The 13,903-nt window shown below is 34.4% G+C and overlaps 1 protein-coding gene and 1 long non-coding RNA gene across 2 annotated transcripts in view; one reads left to right on the forward strand and one right to left on the reverse strand.

Annotated features, from left to right (window-relative positions):
- Positions 1–13,903, forward strand: part of foi (solute carrier family 39 fear-of-intimacy) — a 42,647-nt gene that overhangs the window by 11,232 nt on the left and 17,512 nt on the right. The window lies entirely within an intron of this gene.
- Positions 10,354–13,847, reverse strand: LOC142233097 (uncharacterized). Its single transcript, XR_012721315.1, has 2 exons — positions 13,716–13,847; positions 10,354–10,639 (listed from the first exon to the last, which is right to left on the reverse strand). It is a non-coding gene; the product is annotated as an uncharacterized LOC142233097 (long non-coding RNA).

The following is a 13,903-nucleotide window of genomic DNA, read 5'->3' on the forward strand; positions in this document are numbered from 1 at the left end:
ATAGAGAAAAATTCTAATGACAGAAAATACTATTTTAAACAAAGTGCAATGCTATATTGTTAAGATTAAAAAATAAACTATTTCAAAGAGTTAAACATCTCTCCTCTGAATTTAAACTGAGAATGAAAGTTATAAATAAAACTTTACTTATCTTATCGTAATTCTCCACAAAAGGCAGGTTTTAGTTGATCAATTGAAACATTTTCCATTTTTCAACTGATATTGACTTGGAATTACTTGAAATTTCGTTTGAGAATTTCATAGATTGCCTAATCCATACATGACTTTGACTACACACAAAAAACATTTTATAATTCAATCACGAAAATGATAGTATCAATCACAGTTTTAATTGGGCATGAAAAAAATATTTGATTACAAATATAATTGATTTGTTTCTAAAATTTCAATTAATTAAAGTATTTAATTTAATTTTTCAATTAATTGTTTAATAAATAAATAAATATTTTTTTTATTAAAAATTAAAAAAGAAATCTAACCTTTTTAACTGACTTTGTCTTTCGAGTCTGATTAAATAAATTATTGTATCAATTACTTTTTTAATTACAAACTTAAAAATTTTCAAGCATTGGCACAATTGACTTAATGTTTCGAGTTTGATTAAAAAGTTAATTGTATCGATAAATTTTAATGGAAAAAGTTTTCAGCTTCAATTAACTTTTGAATGCGAAGAACTTGCAACAAGCTAAAGTTTTGACACCGCTTTTTAAAGACATGCCAAAAATGTTATTAGATCATCTATTTTGGTGTCACCAAATAGTCGCCTGGTAATTTCAGAACTTCACCGTAAACCATTTCTCAGACCGATGCTATCAAATCTTCTTTAAAACTCTTTCGAAGTCCTAATAGAACGGCTGACGGAATTGAGGTCCACTGAATGTTTTCAGCGCAACGTAAACCTGATTTCAAAGTTCTCTGAAACTTCTCCAAGAATCCTTTGAATGGTGGATAATATGATGCCTGAAAATTATGACGAATACGTTGGTAATACTTTCATAAAACCGGAGAGAAACTGTTGGTCTTTATCGGTGATCATAACTTTCGGGCAACCAAATCTACAAATCCACTTCGAAGAATGTGCGAAAAATTCTTTCTACTTTGGTATCTGAAATAAGGCTAGCTGCAGACCACCGAGTAAAGCGATCTATGCTTGTCATAATGTATTGCTTGTCGTGGAACGGTTGCCACAGTTGGTAGAATTCTTCCAAAAATGGTAGTTTTTACTGTTTGGTAGATTGGTAGAATGTGTTTTGGTAGATTTTGCAAAATATTCCTCTCCAACTAAGAGGTACTTCATACATTTTCTATAGAAATAAAATTTTGACAACATTTTTCTATTGAAATAAAATTTTGTCAAAATTTTCTATAGAAATAAAATTTTTACATAATTTTCTCTAGAAATAAATTTTGGCAAACATTTTTATAGAAATAAAATTTTGATAAGAATTCCTTCCTTTTGACAATATTTTATATTGAAATACAATTTTTACAAAATTATCTATTGAAATAAAATTTTGTAGTTGTATAGTTGACCTTTTAGTATAAATATTTGTAAGGCTTGACTTGTTTCTGCTTCCTTCAATGTGCAATGCAGACACTGTCGTTGCCAATTTAGAAATAGCCAAATGCAAATATTGGGTATCTTCGGTCTATATGGGACATGACAGGGAGATGCCTCCATGTTCCGTTAAGACCTTAGTTGAGGAGTCACTGAAAACAAAGACGAAACTCATAATGGGATGCGATGCGAATGCGCATCATAGTATATGGGGAAGTAGTGATACTAATGCAAGGGGAGAGTCGCTAATAGAGTTTATTTTGCGTACTAATCTGGTAGTTTGCAACAAGGGAGATGCCCCAACCTTTGTCACTAAAAACAGGCAAGAGGTTTTGGACATCACCTTGGCCTCGCAAGAACTGAATGAAATGATATCTGAGTGGCATGTTTTAAGTGAACACAGCTTCTCAGATCATCGCTACATCAGTTTCAAATTTGATGTTCATATCACCAAGACCATATTTTCGCCAAATGTTAGGAAAGCTGACTGGAATAGGTATAGGGAATCGTTCAATATGATGATACCGGAAATAACAGAGACAAATATGAGAAATGTGCAAGATATCGAACACGCAGTGGAGCGGATTACTAAGGCCTTCAACATCTCACTGAAAGCTGCATGCCCTAGCGGAAAGCCAAGGGGGAAACATCGACCACCATGGTGGTCTACGGAATTAAGTAATATGAGGAAATCCTGCAGGAAGCTCTTTAACAAGGCAAAGTCCACCAGAGCCCCTGAGGACTGGGACGCTTACAAGAGGAATCTGAGAGGATACAAGCGAGAACTGAGAAAGGCTCAGCATAACTCTTGGAATGACTACTGCAGCAGTATTGAGAATACGTCCGAGGCTTCCAGACTACGGAAGGTTCTAGCATCCACCAACTCCGCTCCAGGTTTCATTAAAACATCGGAGGGAAATTGGACAACGTCCAGTGAGGAGACGCTGGAGGTACTATTGGACACACATTTTCCTGGAAATCAGACGGTTGAACCATGTACTGGCGGTGCCACAGTTGCTCAGCGGTCGTTTCCTGTCGAGGAAATTGTATCGGAAACTAGAATAAGATGGGCGCTAAATAGCTTTGGACCATTCAAATCCCCCGGACCTGATGGAATTACTCCGGCGGAGTTACAAGCTGTAACTGACAAAATTATCCCCTGGTTGTCAGTGATATATAAAGGATGTATCAACTTATCATATATCCCAGGAAAGTGGAGGGAAACAAAAGTCGTTTTCATACCTAAAGCGGGAAAAGCCTCTCACTCGAGGGCGAAGGATTTCCGACCAATCAGCTTATCCTCATTCCTACTTAAGACTCTGGAGAGGATGATAGATATTTATCTTAGAACTAGCATCGATTCAAGGTTGTTCTCGAAAGGACAGCATGCATACTCGAAGGGCAGGTCTACTGAGACCGCACTACATGAACTAGTCAGCTTTATTGAAAGCTCACTATCTGTCAAAGAATACACAATCGTGGCGTTTCTAGACATCGAAGGGGCGTTCAATAATGTCCATCCGAGCTCGATATTAAATGGACTGACAACTCTGAATGTTGATCCATGTATACTCAGGCTGTTAGACGAACTGCTAATGAAGAGACGTATTTCAGCCACACTAGGACAAGCAAACATACAAAGGTATGTGAACAGAGGCACTCCCCAAGGAGGAGTTCTATCACCTCTTCTTTGGAATGTTGCTATAAATAGCCTTCTGGTTACTCTAGAAAAAGAAAGGATAAAAGTGGTGGCATACGCAGATGATGTGGCTCTGGCAGTCAGGGGAAAATTCCCATCCACGATCAGAGATATTATTCAGAGGGCCCTCCGGATGACTGAGAAATGGGCGAAAGACAATGGTCTTGGGGTAAATCCTGCAAAGACAGAATTAGTCATGTACTGCAACGATCGCAAAACTCCCACGGTTAGGCCTATTTCCTTAGGGGGTATTGAAATTCCCTTTGGTGAATGTGCAAAATACCTTGGCGTTATTTTGGACAGGAAGCTGAACTTTAAGCTTAATATTGAAGAAAGGGCGAGAAAGGCAACTGTAGCTTTGTACTCGTGCAAAAAGGCAATAGGAAAAAAGTGGGGACTGAAACCAAAAATTGTGCATTGGCTATACACGGCAGTGGTTAGACCTATAATGCTATATGGTGTTGTAGTCTGGTGGCCGGCACTCCAGAAACCGACTTGTTTAGATAAAGTTCAGCGTATGGCGTGTTTGTGTATTTCAGGCGCATTCAGCAAGACAGGAACAAATTCCCTTAATGTCGTGCTGCATCTATTGCCTTTAGACATTTTGGCCAAACAGTCAGCTGCAACAACGGCTGTGCGGTTGCGCGAACTATCGCTGTGGTCGGAAAAAGGTTACGGTCACAGTTCTGTCCTCAAAATAATGCCAGATGTGCCTAACGTAGTGGATTACACTTTGGCGAGTCCACTTTTCGACAAAAAGTTTGAGACTCTAATCCCCAACAGTGAGGCGTGGTGCACACAGACCCCGGGGAATAAAGAATATATAGATTTCTACACTGATGGCTCCAAATTGGATGGACAAGTGGGGTTCGGAGTATATTCTAATGATGTGGAACTTCGAATGGCGAAAAGATTACCTAATCACTGTAGTGTTTTTCAGGCTGAAATATTAGCAATAAGAGAGGTGGCGAATTGGCTGAGAAGTAATGTTCCAAAAAATGTGGGCATTAATATATACTCAGACAGTCAACCTGCAATAAAATCCTTGGACTCTGTGTTCCTCAACTCGAAAACGGCCATCAACTGCCGCAAATCTCTCAATGAGATGGCTGAGCAGTACAATATTCACCTAATATGGGTGCCTGGCCATAGGAACATACCGGGGAACTGCGAAGCGGATGAGTTGGCAAGGCTAGGGACTACCTTACATATTCCAGGGGAACTAGAATTTGTTGGTATGCCCCTAGCTACCTGTAAGCTCATGCTGCGTGAGAAGGCTGTTATGATGGCAAATGTTCGATGGGAGAATTGCAAGGGTTGTAACGACACCAAGCAAATATGGCCCCATTTCAACTTAAACCGCACACTAGATATGCTAATGTTCTCGAGACGTCAGATATCACTCCTGATATCTGCTATAACGGGTCGCTGCCTGATAGGCGATTTTGCAAAAACTATTGGCGCGAAGTATAATGACTATTGTATGAGCTGTCATGATGCGGAGGAAAAAGAATCAATTAAACACCTCTTATGTGAGTGTCCTGCATTTTGTGTAAAGCGCAAGCAACTTTTAGGAGCATATAGCTTCAGATTACTGGCGGATCTGGAAAACGTTAACTTAAGCAGTCTGCTACTGTTTTTGGAACAATCTGGTTGGTTCAACAAAGAAAAATAATCAAGAAGGTTCAGCGGTTAAAACTAGAAGTGCCCATATGTAATAGGTACTTTTAGTTAATGTGGTATCACAATGGACTGAATAGTCTAAGTGAGCCTGAATCTTAATCGGGCTGCCACCTTAACCTAACCTAACCTAAGGCTTGAGGTCATGTTATAATAAAACATAATAAAATCTTAGTTTTTATAGGTCATTTACATTTTTAACTGGTGGTCTCAAACGTAGTGGCGAGAAAATCGCAACAAGTCCACCAGTTAAAAATTTTGACAAAATTTTCTAAAGAAATACAATTTTGACAATATTTTCTACTGAAATAAAATTTTGACAACATTTTCTATCTAAATTTCTACATAATTTTCTATAGAAATAAAATGTTGGCAAACATTTTTATTGAACTAAAATTTGAAATAAAAAAAAATTTGACAAAATTTTCTATTGAAATAAAATTTAGACAAAGTTCCCTACAGTAATAATATTTTGACAAAATTTTCTATAGAAATAATATTTTGACAAAATTTTCTATAGAACTGGAATTTTGACAACATTTTTTGTAGAAATAAAATTTTGACAAAATTTTCTTTAGGAATAAAATGTTCACAAAATTTTCTAAGAAATACATTTTTTACAAAATTTTCTAAGAAATACATTTTTGAAAAGAAATATTTTTTGTTTGGTAGTTTTTGGTAAAATATTCTCCACATTGTGGTAGATTATTTTTGGCTCAAGTGGCAACCGTGGGTAGTGGTCCCACTATATCTATATGAACTTCATTGATTCTTTCACACAGCAAAATTAATTTTTTGGAAAAAAACATTAAAAAAAGTATTTCTAACAACATTGCCTAGAATTTAAAAGCCTTTTGATATATAAAAAGTTTAACTTCCTTTAATATGACAAAAGCTCAACAACAATGGTAGCGATAATGAACAAATTAATTTGTTATTTTTTCGTTTATTAGTTTTAAATTGTTGTCAACCAAATTTGAATTCACATTGAACTTTTCTTCCTTTTAAATTAATTGTACTGAATATCGATATCGTCGAAAATTGACCATCGTCCAGAATATTGTATGTTTGCATTTGCTTGCTCTTGATTAAATTACTTTGATAAAAGGCTTGGTCTGGAAGTTGATATTTAATAATATGTAAATGTGTTCGGTACATATAAAGAATACTTTTGATTGTTTTAATTGAGGTAAATTAAGAATGATTCAATAGAGTGAATGGATGTGATGATGTATAACTATCCATCAACAGAATTAGACAAAATTAATTTGAAATAAAACAATATTGGAATCAAAGACAATGTTTTTAACTTTTTTATGTGGATTGAATTGCTGTTAAATATATTGATATATTGAAAGGTGTGAGCGTCTATTTTTAAAGTAGGCTTAGGTTCAATTATAATCGTAAATCGAAATCACCCAGACACAACTTATTCGTTCCGGAACCAATTATTTTTCCAATCAAGTTTATAGTGCCGAAAGTTCGGTCGTACCGAATCTTAGAAACCCACTGCCATGGATGGCATATAGGGATTTCCATATATACACTAAAAAAAGTTTACTTGGATCGGATAGATATTGACCTTAAGGATTTTGTTATTGATTAAATTGAAATTAATTTTTAGCGACCTATCTGGCTTTAATTCTAGGATCAATAAAATTAAAAGTAGGATATAGAGCTCAGCTATCATTCTCTTTCACGTACAAACAAATGTCAGTTTAAGAATCCATATTATAACGGATACTTCAAATACAGATTTTTTTTCTTAATTCCAAAAAATCTTTAAACCAAAGGTGCTAAATCCTCAAAATAAGTCATAGCCTATATTTGAAGCGTTTTTATCTTAAATCTAAAGATTCAATATTCCAGTTAATTTAAGGACGATTTCTTTACATCAAAAATGTGTTTCTTTATATTAAGAAAAATTTGCCTTAGTTACAAGACATACGACATTAAGAAAGGGACGTAAATTTTCCAAAATTTGTGTCCTAAATTTAATAAAAAAAATCTTGAGCCAAAGACTATAAAGTTTATTTCATTTATTTTAAATAAAAAGTTAAACTATAATAAACTATTATAAAAACCATAAAATTATAATAAAAAGTTTAACACAATAAAAACCCTATATTAACAATATGTCTTTTTAAAATTAAGGTGTAACATCAAACTGATCCCATTTTGGAACTTTTAAGGATATTAAAGTGCTTGGAGATTTTAAGAATAAGCAGGAATTTACAAAAAATACTGTTGGTTCCTAAATATGCCTTGGGTAACATTTCACCTAAACAATATAAAAAACATACAATTTGTGATTTGCTAAACCTTGAAGTAAAAAAATATAACAAGAGACAGCGACTGCTGTTTTTAGCACACACTTTTTAACATGGACTCTAACGTTGGTTGCCGTAATGCAACTAATGTCATGTCACTATCGATGTCCACCTCAGAGGACATGGCCGGCTCCAAAGATTGTGTCTTTACACTAATGATTTAGGTTTTGATTCCGAGCCAAAGAAGCGGAGAATTGGGGTAGGGATACACTTAAGACACAATTGTCTTTTAAATTTGAGTATTGCGTACAAATTTAAAAACGATTTCTTTAATTTTAAAGAATTTTTCTGAATTCATATAGCCAAATTGACCTTATTCAAACAAAATATTCCTTCATGTACGAGGGCGGTTCGGAAACTTCTTAGCCTATGAATGAAAGAGAATAGTTAGTTTTTCAAAAATCTTTTTTATTTTTCAATATAATCTCCTGAAACTTCAATACACTTAGTCCAGCGCTTTTCTAGCAATTCAATCCATTGATTAAAATAGTTTGCCTCAAGGTCTTCAAAATAGTGATTTACAACTGTAATTGCATCTTCATTTCATTGGGAGCCACCGTGGTGCAATGGTTAGCATGCCGGCCTTGCATACATAAGGTCGTGGGTTCGATTCCTGCTACGACCGAACACCAAAAAGTTTTTCAGCGGTGGATTATCCCACCTCAGTTATGCTGGTGACATTTCTGAGGGTTTCAAAGCTTCTCTAAGTGGTTTCACTGGAATGTGGAACGCCGTTCGGACTCGGCTATAAAAAGGAGGTCCCTTGTCATTGAGCTTAACATGGAATCGGGCAGCACTCAGTGATAAGAGAGAAGTTCACCACTGTGGTATCACAATGGACTGAATAGTCTAAGTGAGCCTGATACATCGGGCTGCCACATAACCTAACCTAACCTAACCTAACCATCTTCATTTGAGGTAAAACGCTTGCCAGCAAGGATTTTTTTAGATTTGGGAACAAGTAAAAGTCACTGAGAGCTAAATCAGGAGAATAAGGTGGGTGGTCACACTGAAAAAAAGCATGCCCGGTTCCAAAGATTTTGTCTTTACTTTAAAAATTTTGGTATTGATTCCGAGCCGAAGACGCGGAGAATACAAGTAAGGATAATTTTAAGACACAATTCTCTTTTAAATTTGGGTTTTGTGTACTTGCTTCCAGGAAGCAAATTTTAATTTTTCGCTTTTTCAGCTTTTTTTCGTCGTAGGCTATTAAAGTCCTTTAAAAATTTATATTCGTACTTGTGCGCTGGTGCGTTGTCTTGATGAAAAAAAAATTTTTGTGTTGTAAGCCAGGATGTTTTTCTCGAATTTGTACATTTAATTGATCCAAAAGGTTGCAATAGTACTCTGAATTTATTGTTTTACCCTTTTGCAGATAGTCAATCAATAAAATACATTTGAAGTCCCAAAAACCGTTGTCATAACCTTACAAGCCGATTGAATTGTTTTTGCCTTCTTTGGGGCACTTCCTCCAGCTTCAGTCCATTGTTTGGATTGCTCTTTTGAGTATAGTGGTGAATCCATGACTCATCAACAGTTATGAAACGACGCTTAAAATCCAATTTCTTTCGCTTAAAACGATCCAAACAAGCTTGAGAAATGTTCATTTTTATGCGTTCTTGATAGACTGTTAACAAATGCGACACCCATCTTGCAGAAAGCTTTTTCATCTGTAGTTCTTCATGCAAAATTAAATGGACTCGATCATTTGAGATGCGCACACCCAGAGAAGGAATGTGATCACCTCAAACATATTTCAAGAGCAAAATGTTATTTTTGGATGGTGACCATGTAACATGTTCGCTGCAACCATGTTATTTTCTCGGAAATTATGTATCTGTTTTCGGAAAGGATGTTATGTTTGCAGAAAAAACAACATTTTTGCAACAAACATGTTACATGGTCACCATCCAAAAATAACATTTTGCTCTTGAAACATTTTTGAGGTGATCATATTCCTTCTCTGGGTGCATGATATTAGCAATTTCACGCACTTTTATTCGTCGATCATTTAATACCATCCCAGCAAAAAAAGCGTCGCCAAAAAAGTAATGAAAATTTTCTTTTTGGATCCGGAAGTGGTGCAAAATTGACGCAGAAGCGATGAATTTAACATGGGCTTGTCATAGGACGGAAATCCTTTATTTCAACAGCCGTTGCACTGAATTTGCATCACTTTTTTGGGTGTGATCCGAATTCAATGTTTTGGATGTAAATAAAAAAATTCTGGGATATTTTGTCAAATAAATAATTTTTATAATTTTTAATGGATTCTAACGCTTGTCGGAAACGTTTGAATTCAAATATTTTCAAAAAATCACAATTTTTTCAGATTGGATGTAGCATTTTTTTTTTTCGACAAAATTTAAATGATTTGTACCATTTTATGAATTCTTACTCTGTTTTTAACTTATTTGAAACAAAAAAGTTAAAATTACCCATTAAAAGTATGAAAAAAACCATGTTATAAAAAATTGAATTAAAAGAACTTCCTGGGGAGTTAAAATAAAGAACATCATTGGGAGTGCACCTTCCCGAAGTGCTTTTAAAGTTGCGCCCTTGGAAGAACTTCCAAATTTTTTTGCTGGGATATCATGCACTTTGGCTACAATTTCTGTTGTTGTTGCTGTTTTTGACGTCCACTACGTGGTTCATCTTCAATGCTTGTACGACCACGTTTAAATTCAGCAACCCAATTTTTTACTGTTGCATATGAAGGAGCACTTTCACCTAACACATTTATCATATCATTATGAATTTCTTGTCCCGATAAATCTTTTTTATGTAAATATTTAATGAAAGCACGCATTTCTAATTTTTCCATTGTAAAAAAATTGCGGATGCGTCTTTTTTTAACACCTGTTTCTATATGAAGGAGTTGCGAGATCGAAACAAAATTTAACAGAGATGGAAGTTTCCAAAACACTTAACTTTTTTCTGTTTATACCGCGCTTTTTGTGCTAGGCTAAGAAGTTTCCGAACTGCCCTCGTAAAGATACCCAGTTTTAAGCCGAATCACTTAACTATAGTGACAAAACGTCTTCATTAAAAAAGAACAAGGAAAAAACTTTGTAGCAGAGAAATGCGTCTTCAATGCTAAGCAAAATCGTATTTTTATTGTCGTTGAGCAATTAAATTGATCTATTTCTTCTAGTATTATTTTCCGAAATACATATTATAGTAAAATACATGTCAAAATAACAATATTTCTTACAGAATCTAAGGTCACGTATTAAAAAGTTTCTAAACTTATATGAGTGCATCATTGAGAGAGGCTACTTTGCTACGTCCATGCTTACTTAACTGCAAATAATATTGTTTTGCGCTTTATACCACTAGAATTAAACAATTCTGAAAAAAAAAAGAAATAATAAATTACTTTTTAATGAAAGGGTTAACTATTGAACAGAATACTAGACATGCATTTGAAAAGAACTTTTAAGTTTGTTTATTTTATAGTAAAATACTTTTATGGGCTTGTCCATAGATAGTGTCTGTGATAGTGAATTCCAGATTTGTAGATATTAATAATAGCTGTTTGATTTCTAGAAAAGTATTGCCAAATTAAATTGATTAATAAACGGAACATGTGACATGTGAAAAAATAATGTCGTTGGCCGAGATCATTATATTATTCCGGAGAATCAGAACGTGGCTTATCAAGACTCGAAGGACGACTATGTTGTAACACGACCTCAAAATATGTAATATTAGTAATAAAGGAATAATTTGTTTGTATGTTTTTTTTCACGAAAACACTAAATTAGAATTACAAAAATATATACGACGATATTATTATCGAATCTTGTCAAATTATTGATGAAAAAGATCATTGCGAAACATTTAATATTTCTAGTAATTGTGAAAAAAATATGCTGGTTTTCGGCGCGGAAACCGAACAAGTATAAAACCGCCCTCGTTGCAGTCGGGTCTACGGCCCGGGGCGGACACAGAGTTTTCAACCCTGTCCAAGGACTGCAAACCCCCATTTGGAGTATGCTTATTTCCCGAAAAACTCGAAAATACCAACTCCAACGGGCTACAACAACAAGTATAAAAATGAATAAAAATATACCGAGACTCGAACCTGGTATTATATATATATTAATCCTTTTCAATTTTTATAAGGAGCATAAAGCTAAAAGCCTCTTCTTCATACACTGACAAAAACATTTCCGGTTCCAAAGATTTTGTCTTTACGCTAATGATATAGGTGTTGATAAGATAGGGTCACGAAAAAAAGTTGATGCGGTCACCCCCCAGTTTTGTAGCACACTGAAAAAAAAGCATGCCCGGTTCCAAAGATTTTGTCTTTACTTTAAAAAATTTGGTATTGATTCCGAGCCAAAGAAGCGGAGAATACAAGTAAGGATACTATTAAGACACAATTCTCTTTTAAATTTGGGTTTTGTGTACTTGCTTCTAGGAAGCAAGTTTTAATTTTTCGCTTTCTCATCTTTTTTTCTTCATATGCTATCAAAGTCCTTTAAAAACGAGTTAACGACAACGTTATTTTCCAAATTAAGACTCGACTTCCAGTAGAAGTTATGCTATGTTTCAAGTAAAAAACTTCTTTAAAATAAAGTTTTGAAAAACATGTCCTATATTTGAACGATTTTTTGCTTTGTAGTCAATATACAAAAAGACAACTAATTTAAAGACAATTTCATTAAATTTAAAGAATATTTCTGAATTGTTAAAGTCAAGTTGACCTTAGCCCAAACATTTTTTCTTTCATGTTATGATACCCATTTTTAATTCAAATCACTTAATTATAAGTACAATACGACTTCATTGAAAAGTTTATCGACTTTTGGACAAGGAAAAAAACTTTATATTAGAGAAATACGTCTTCTATGCTAAGCAAAATTTGCATTCCTATTTTAAAGACACGAAATCTTTGACCTCACGACAATATTTTTTTCAGTGCATATTCGAAGACAATTTCAGAACACCAAAACTATTTTTCCGTGCACCCTACGACCCCCCGAAATACAATTTATTGTGCTGTGTCGTCATTTGAAGTCCGATCGAAAAGAAACGCATATCGTTGTTCGTGGTTGATCAGGGGCTATATTTCGTGCATTGGTCATTTTTGACTCGGACGTTATAATTGATTTTTAATTTTTTTTATTTCGCTTCGTATACCCCTATGATGCCCATTTCTGATAACCATTATAAAGATCTTAACAAAATATGAAACTTTTGCTTTTGAAGTATTTACTTATATTCATAAACAAAAAAGTTAGAGATTTTAAAAAGTCAATACGTCACTCTACACACCACCAAATAGTTTTTGCTGTGTTGTCATGATGTCCTATCGAAACACATGCACGTTGTTATTCACATCTACGAAATTAATTTATAAGGCATTTAGAACACAAAATCTGTTTATCTGTAAATTTCCAACGGTACCTTTGTATACATACTCGTTGTTTGCACTACGGCATTTTCTGCGTTATCCAAAGTGCATGTGTTTTTGCTAGAACAATTTGAGAGCCTACTGTTTCAAAATTCAACAATCACTTTCGCTTTCAGGGGGTCGTAGGGTGCACGGAAAAAAAGTTTTGTTGTTCTGAAATTGTCTTCGAATATGCTACAAAACTGGGGTGTGACCGCATCAACTTTTTTTTTCCTTTAGGCCGTGACCCTATCTAGTGTTGATTCCGAGCCAAAGAAGCGGCGAATTGAATTAAGGACAGATTTAAGACACAATTCTCTTAAAAATTTGAGCTTTGCTTACTTGATTTTAGGAAACAAATTTTAATATATTAGTTTTTTTCTTCATGTGCTACCAAAAATCTTTAAAAACGTTTTAACGAAAACTTCAATTTCCAAATTCAGAGGCGACTTCAAGTAGAAAATATATCCTATGATTGAAGTAAAAATCGCCTTTAAAATAAATTGTTGAAAAACATCTCCTATTTTTGAAGGGTTTTTTGGTCCTAATATCAAAATGCAAAAAGTCAACAAATTTAAAGACGATTTCATTAATTTTTAAGAATTTTTCACAATTGCTAAAGACTCATTGACCTTTATTGGAAAGTTGATCATCTTTTGGACAAGGAAAACACTTTATATCAGAGAAATGCGTCTTCTATGCTAAGGAAAAAACGCATTCATATATTAAGGAAATTTTTGGCCTCACGGCAATATTTTTTCAGTGCATGAAATGATTTGATTACGAAGTAATCTCTCTTGGCAATTTGATCTGCGGGAGGTATTTAATTTTTCTCTTGTGCCATAACTAAGACACTGCAAATAAAACATCCGCTTTTGTGCTCAACATATTTTAGAGTTTGTCTCACATTGTGTTGTTTTCCCATTTCAAATTGGTAATTATAAGAATGTAATGATGGTAGCAGGTATATTACCTGCTATGACACTAAAATTCAACTATATGTATTTTAATTTAACCCTAACCCACCTTTACATTAGAAAAGTACCCCTCCTAGCCATTTAATGGCCACAACTTGTTGACTTCTCCCCTCGATTTACAATATATTTGCAGAGCCATGCCAACTAACACAAAACGAGCCAAAAATCGTTATGTGCATACCAAAATTGAATGTAACCTTGAAAACTTTGGAATACTAACTACATTCCTCCAGCTTT

This window comes from Haematobia irritans, chromosome 4 (assembly GCF_050003625.1).
Source record: "Haematobia irritans isolate KBUSLIRL chromosome 4, ASM5000362v1, whole genome shotgun sequence".
In the NCBI taxonomy this organism is placed as follows: domain Eukaryota; kingdom Metazoa; phylum Arthropoda; class Insecta; order Diptera; family Muscidae; genus Haematobia; species Haematobia irritans.